The following is a 6000-nucleotide window of genomic DNA, read 5'->3' as shown; positions in this document are numbered from 1 at the left end:
GAAGGCCCTTTCCTGTTTCCACATGACAATGCCCCTGTGCACAAAGCTAGGTCCATTCAGAAATGGTTTGACGAGATCGGTGTGGAAGAACTTGACTGGCCTGCACAGAGCCCTGGCCTCAACACCATCGAACACCTTTGGGATATATTTAAATGCTGACTGTGAGTCAGGCCTAATCGCCCAACATCAGTGCCCAACCTCACTAATGCTTTTATGGCTGAATGGAAACAAGTCCACGCAGCAATGTTCCAATATCAATTCCCAGAAGAGTGGAGGATGTTATAGCAGTAAAGGGAGGACCAACTCCATATTAATGCCAATGGTTTTGGAATGAAATGTTCAACGAGCAGGTGTCCATAGACTTTTGTTTATGTAATGTAGCTTGCTATTGTGTATCAAATGCTTTCTCCTTTGTCCTCAATGGGATTCTCACAGCAGAGGCAAGATAATTATTTTGACCACACGGTCAATCTAAGATAGGACCATTACCAATACGTCCAGCTTTATTTTACTGGTTGACTGATCTCTCCTGAGTTTTTGCGAGACCAAACTGCAGAGGCATCACCATTTGCACTAATCTAAAACATATGGTTGATTCACTGATTAAAAACACCCAATTAGATAAGATGACTCAGTTACTTATCTAGTGCAATCCCTGCCCTTGGGCCTGTATCAGATCAGCAAGAAGATAACGGATTCAATTGTGTTATCATTGAAGTTGGAATACTGTACTGTGTTACTGTAAAGTGGTTAAAATATTATATCTCCTATAATATATCCTAGCTATAGCTAATAGCAACCCGATGAGCTCTGTCCTAGTGAATAATATATTGTACAGTCATGGCCAAAAGATTTGATAATGACACAAATATTAATTTTCACACAGTCTGCTGCTTTAGACGTCTTTAGATATTTTTGTCAGATGTTACTATGGAATACTGAAGTATAATTACAAGCATTTCATAAGTGTCAAAGGCTTTTATTGACAATTACATGAAGTTGATGCAAAGAGTCAATATTTGCAGTGTTGATCCTTCTGTTTCAAGAACTCTGCAATCCACCCGGGCATGCTGTCAATTAACTTCTGGGCCACATCCTGACTGATGGCAGCCCATTTTTGCATAATCGATGCTTGGAATTTGTCAGAATTTGTGGGATTTTGTTTGTCCACCCGCCTCTTGAGGATTGACCACAAGTTCTCAATGGGATTAAGGTCTGGGGAGTTTCCTGGCCATGGACCCAAAATATCGATGTTTTTTGTTCCCCGAGCCACTTAGTTATCACTTTTGCCTTATGGCAAGGTGCTCCATCATACTGAAAAAGGCATTGTTCGTCACCAAACTGGTCCTGGATGGTTGGGAGAAGTTGCTCTCGGAGAATGTGTTGGTACCATTCTTTATTCATGGCTGTGTTCTTAGGCAAAATTGTGAGTGAGCCCACTTCCTTGACCGAGAAGCAACCCCACACATGAATGGTCTCAGGATGCTTTACTGTTTGCATGACACAGGACTGATGATAGAGCTCACCTTGTCTTCTCCGGACAAGCTTTTTTCCGGATGTCCCAAACAATCGGAAAGGGGATTCATCAGAGAAAATGACTTTACCCCAGTCCTCAGCAGTCCAATCCCTGTACCTTTTGCAGAATATCAGTCTGTCCCTGGTGTTTTTTCTGGAGAGAAGTGACTTCTTTGCTGCCCTTCTTGACACCAGGCCATCCTCCAAAAGTCTTCAGATGCACTCACACCTGCCTGCTGCCATTCCTGAGCAAGCTCTGTACTGGTGGTGACCCGATCCCGCAGCTGAATCAACTTTAGGAGACAGTCCTGGAGCTTGCTGGACTTTCTTGGGACCCTGAAGCCTTCTTCACAACAATTGAACCGCTCTCCTTGAAGTTCTTGATGATCCGATAAATGGTGGATATTGGTGCAATCTTACTGGCAGCAATATCCTTGCCTGTGAAGCCCTTTTTGTGCAAAGCAATGATGACGGCACGTGTTTCCTTGCAGGTAACCATGCTTGACAGAGGAAGAACAATGTTTCCAAGCACCACCCTCCTTTTGAAGCTTCCAGTCTGTTATTCAAACTCAATCAGCATGACAGAGGGATCTCCAGCCTTGTCCTCGTCAACACTCACACCTGTGTTAATGAGAGAATCACTGACAGGTTGTCAGCTGGTCCTTTTGTGGCATGGCTGAAATACAGTGGAAATGTTTTTTAGGGATTCAGTTAATTTGCATAGCAAAGAGGGACTTTGCAATTCATCTGATCACTCTTCATAACATTCTGGAGTATATGCAAATTGCCATCATACAAACTGAGGCAGCAGACATTGTGAAAATTAATATATGTGTCATTCTCAAATCTTTTGGCCACGACTGTACATGCAAAACCAACAGGCTCTCACAGTCTCACAGCAGAATTACATGTTTATCCACGTGTCTCCAAACATCAAATTTCGTGTTCAAACTGGTGTTCAGCACTGGGCTCAAACATGCAACCCTCTGATACAAAGTCATGGGATTATGACCCTCCTCTTGCTTGCCGAATGACTATAAAATAGGCTACAAAGTTGGCAATACACTGGCGGGGAAATTGAAATTGAGAGAGCAATATGTAGCCTACCTCCTCCAAAAGGACTAGGCTTATTAGTTTGTAAAAATGTATTGAAATACGTTTCAAACTATATTGCTGTTCATTGTCTATATAGGCTACATGTTCAAGAGCTAGAGAGAGGGGGAAGAGACATGTCAATGGAGATGCCAGCGGAGATGCGTGAATTGTGCAAGAAGGGAACAGTGAAGAAGACAGAGAGATTTGTGAGTTAGAAGTTAATATATTGATGCATCATTCATATGGCCTATATATTAGGGGAAAGGGGGATACCTAGTCAGTTGTACAACTGAATGCCTTCAACTGAAACATGTCTTCTGCATTTAACCCAACCCATCTGAATCAGAGAGGTGCGGGGGGCTGCCTTAATAGACATCCACATCTTCGGTGCCAGGGGAACAGATTTTCAACTTGTCAGCTAGAAGATTCAATCTAGCAACCTTTTTGTTACTGGCCCAACACTCTAACCACTAGACTACATATTATAGGCCTGCTAAAGTGAATCTAGGCCTAGACCACCTGTGCTGTAGGCAAGCCTAAAAGACAGAGACAAAACAATATCCGCCAGAGTTGACCCTTATCAATAAGTGGTTGCCCAGATTTAGATAAAGCACTGTAATTAAAATGTAGTGTGAACACAACCACCCATTGTTCACTCATTAGGCTATGGACAGGTTACATGAATATGTTTATATTTTCTCATTTTTTCTTCATAGCCTATATCACAGCTGTCTCTAGGCTATATCTCCCCCTTAAAACATTCCTCGTCAATTTATGATAGGCTACATTGATTTAGCATTATCCTATATTGTAGACTCGTTTTTGATACACTACCGAAAAAGGCAAGGTTTTTAAAACGTTTTTGGGAAAGGAAAAATGTAATTTGCTTCTGTGACTGAGTGAGATGCGCTGCGTGCAGCTTTGATTGATGGGTCCTTTCAGGTGGGTGGGCGTGTACGAGTTCACTAATTCTCTATGTCCATTCAGAAAGTTTCCTAAAAAAGCCTGTCTGGACTTCATCTCTTAAATCAGGGTCAGTGTATCTGTGAGGAATAAGGACAGAAGCCAGTTTTGCAATTCCTCTCTTATTAAATGGGGTGCTACTGAATTAAACATAGCCAAGCTCGTTTCATGATTCATCCTATAGAATTAATAGCCTATATCCTAATATTTTAAGTAGCATGTGATTATCTCTCCTATTTTCTCTCCTATTTGTTGACTTCTGTAACCATAAAAGCCTTGGTTTCATGCATGTTAACATTAGAAGCCTCCTCCCTAAGTTTGTTTTATTCACTGCTTTAGCACACTCTGCCAACCCGGATGTCGTAGCCGTGTCTGAATCCTGGCTTAGGAAGACCACCAAAAACCCAGAAATTTCCATCCCTAACTACAACATTTTCTGACAAGATAGAACTGCCAACGGGGGCGGAGTAGCAATCTACTGAAGAGAAAGCCTGCAGAGCTCTGTCTTACTATCCAGGTCTGTACCCAAACAATTCGAGATTCTACTTTTAAAAATCCACCTTTCCAGAAATAAGTCTCTCACCGTTGCCGCTTGCTATAGACCACCCTCTGCCCCCAGCTGTGCCCTGGACACCATATGTGAATTGACTGCCCCCCATCTATGTTTAGAGCTCGTGCTAAACTGGGACATGCTTAACACCCCGGCCATCCTGCAATCTAAGCCTGATGCCCTCAATCTCACACAAATTATTGCCCTTGGTCCATGCCAGACCTGACTGCCCTTGACCAGCACAAAAACATCCTGTGGCGTACTGCATTAGCATCGAATAGCCCTTGATATGCAACTTTTCAGGGAAGTTAGGAACCAATATACACAGGCGGTTAGGAAAGCTAAGGCTAGCTTTTTCAAACATAAATTTGCATCCTGTAGCGCAAACTCAAAAAAGTTCTGGGACACTGTAAAGTCCATGGAGAATAGGAGCACCTCCTCCCAGCTGCCCACTGCACTGAGGCCAGGAAACACTTGAGAATTTCAACAAGCATTTTTCTACGGCTGGCCATGCTTTCCACCTGGCTACCTCTACCCCGGTCAACTGCCCGACACCCCCAAAAGAAATTCGCCCAAGCCTCCCCCATTTCTCCTTCACCCAAATCCAGATAGCTGATGTTCTGAAAGAGCTGTAAAATCTGGACCCCTACAAATCAGCGGGGCTAGACAATCTGCACCCTCTCTTTCTAAAATGATCTGCTGAAATTGTTGCAATCCCTATTACTAGCCTGTTCAACTTTCGTATTGTCTCAGATTCCCAAAGATTGGAAAGCTGCCGCGATCATCCCCCTCTTCAAAGGGGGAGACACTCTAGACCCAATCAGCTATAGATCTATATCTATCCTACCCTGCCTTTCTAAGGTCTTCGAAAGCCAAGTTAACAAACAGATTACCAACCATTTCGAATCCCACCGTACCTTCTCCGCTATGCAATCAGGTTTCAGAGCTGGTCATGGGTGCACCTCAGTCACGCTCAATGTCCTAAACGATATCATAACCGCCATCGATAAGAGACATTACTGTGCAGCCGTATTCATCGACCTGTCCAAGGCTTTCGACTCTGTCAATCATCATTTACATTTACATTTAAGTCATTTAGCAGACGCTCTTATCCAGAGCGACTTACAAATCATCACACTCTTATCGGCAGACTAAACAGCCTTGGTTTCTCAAATGACTGCCTTGCCCGATTCACCAACTACTTCTCTGATAGAGTTCAGTGTGTCAAATCGGAGGGCTTGTTGTCCGGAAATCTGGCAGTCTCTATGGGGGTGCCACAGGGTTCAGTTCTCGGGCCGACTCTCTTCCCTGTATACATCAATGATGTCGCTCTTGCTTCTGGTTATTCTCTGATCCACCTCTATGCAGAAGACACAATCCTGTATACTTCTGGCCCTTCTTTGGACACTGTGTTAATTAACTAACATCCAGATGAGCTCCAATGTCATACAACTCTCCTTCCGTTGCCTCCAACTGCTCTTAAATGCAAGTAAAACTAATTGCATGCTCTTCAACCGATCACTGCCCGCACCTGCCCGCCCGTCCAGCATCACTACTCTGGACGGTTCTGACTTAGAATATGTGAACAACTACAAATACCTAGGTGTCTGGTTAGACTGTAAACTCTCCTTCCAGACTCACATTAAGCATCTCCAATCCTAAATTAAATCTAGAATCGGCGTCCTATTTCACGAGAAAGCATCCTTCACTCATGCTTCCAAACATACCCTCGTAAAACTGACCATCCTACCGATCCTCGACTTTGGCGATGTCATTTACAAAATAGCCTCCAACACTCTACTCAACAAATTGGATGCAGTCTATCACAATGCCATCCGTTTTGTCACCAAAGCCCCATATGCTACACACCATTATGA

Source organism: Oncorhynchus nerka, linkage group LG28 (genome assembly GCF_034236695.1).
Source record: "Oncorhynchus nerka isolate Pitt River linkage group LG28, Oner_Uvic_2.0, whole genome shotgun sequence".
NCBI lineage: Eukaryota > Metazoa > Chordata > Actinopteri > Salmoniformes > Salmonidae > Oncorhynchus > Oncorhynchus nerka.
This window is presented reverse-complemented; position numbering follows the sequence as displayed.